This window comes from Crocuta crocuta, unplaced genomic scaffold (assembly GCF_008692635.1).
Source record: "Crocuta crocuta isolate KB4526 unplaced genomic scaffold, BGI_CrCroc_1.0 scaffold1727, whole genome shotgun sequence".
NCBI classification, from domain to species: Eukaryota; Metazoa; Chordata; class Mammalia; order Carnivora; family Hyaenidae; genus Crocuta; species Crocuta crocuta.
In genome coordinates this window covers 130,582-132,144 of record NW_027531384.1, presented here as the reverse complement: position 1 = coordinate 132,144, position 1,563 = coordinate 130,582, and the positions used below count along the sequence as shown (strand labels likewise).

General features: G+C 36.9%; 1 non-coding gene across 1 annotated transcript; it reads right to left on the bottom strand.

Moving 5' to 3' along the window:
- Positions 1-1,027: 1,027 nt before the first annotated feature.
- On the bottom strand, positions 1,028-1,131 carry LOC144238181 (U6 spliceosomal RNA). Its single transcript, XR_013337036.1, has one exon. It is a non-coding gene; the product is annotated as a U6 spliceosomal RNA (small nuclear RNA).
- Between the last annotated feature and the right edge of the window lie 432 nt (positions 1,132-1,563).

Here is a 1,563-nt window from a genome sequence, read left to right as displayed (position 1 = left end):
ACTAGTCCCCCCTCTCCAGCGACCCTCAGTTTGTTCTCTACAGTTAAGAGTCTGTTTTATGATTTGCCTCTCTCTCTTTTTACCTCTATGTTCATCTGTTTCATTTCTTAAATTCCACACAAGTGAAATCATATGGTGTTTAGCTTTCTCTGACTTATTTTGCTTAGCATAATACATTCTAGCTCCATCCATGTTGTTTCAAATGACAAGATTTCATTCTTTTTGAAGGCTGAGTAATATTCCATTGCATGAATATATCTATATGTGATATATATATATATATATATATATATCACATCTTCTTTATCCATCATCAATTGACGGACATTTGGGCTCTTTCCATAATTTGGCTATTGTTGATGATGATGCTATAAATATTGAGATACATATGTCCCTTTCCCTTGGGGCATATTTCTATTTTTAACTTTTTGAGGACCCTCCACACTATTTTCCAGAGTAGCTGCACCAGTTTGCATTCCCACCAGCAGTATAAGAGGGTTCCCCTTTCTCCTCATCCTTGCCAACATGTGTTGTTTCCTGTCCTTTCTGACAGGTGTGAGGTGATATCTCATTGTAGTTTTGTTTTGTATTGCCCTGATGATAAGTGATGTTGAGCATCTTTTCACATGTCTGTTAGCCACTTGCATGTCTTCCTTGAGAAAATGTCTATTCATGGCTTCTGCCCATTTCTTCACTGGATTATTTGTTTTATGGGTGTTGAGTTTGGTAAGTTCTTTATAGATTTTGGACACTAAACTTCTATCTGATATGTCACTTGCAAATAACTTCTCCCGNTCATTATGTTTATCTTTGATGTGCAGAAGCTTTTATCTTGATGAAATCCCAATCATTCATTTTTGCTTTTGTTTCCCTTGCTTCCAGAGACATATCTAGAAATAAGTTGCTGTGGCTGATGTCAAGGAGGTTACTGCCTGTGTTCCCCTCGAGGATTTTGATGGTTTACTACCTCACATTTAGGTCTTTCATACATTTTGAATCTATTTGTGTGTATGGTGTTAGAAAGTGGAAAGATATGGAACACTTCACAAATTTGCATGTTATCTTTGCACAGGGGCCACACTAATCTCTGTACTGATCCAATTTTAGTATAAGTGCTGTCAACGTGAGCACGAGTATTTATTCACCATATAACTGAAAGCTTAACCCTTTCTTTGATTAGCATCTCCCATTTCCCCCACTAGCTAGCCTGAGGTGATCACCAGTCTACTGTTTCTATGAGTTTGACTTTGGTTTGGTTTTGTTTAGATTCCACATGTGGTTAAGTACATACAGTATTTATCTTTCTGTGTCTAGCTTATTTCATTTAGTGTTAAGTATTCCAGGTTCATCCATATTGTCACACCTGGCAGGATTTCCTTCTTTTTTATGGCTGAATACTATTCCATTATATATACACACACCACCTTCTCTTTAGCCATTCATCCACTGATGAACATTTAGATTGTTCCCGTATTTTGGCTATTGTGAGTTGTGTTGCAATGAACGTGGGAGTGCAAAAATCTTTGCAAAATACTGATTTAGTTTCTTTTGGATATATGCCCA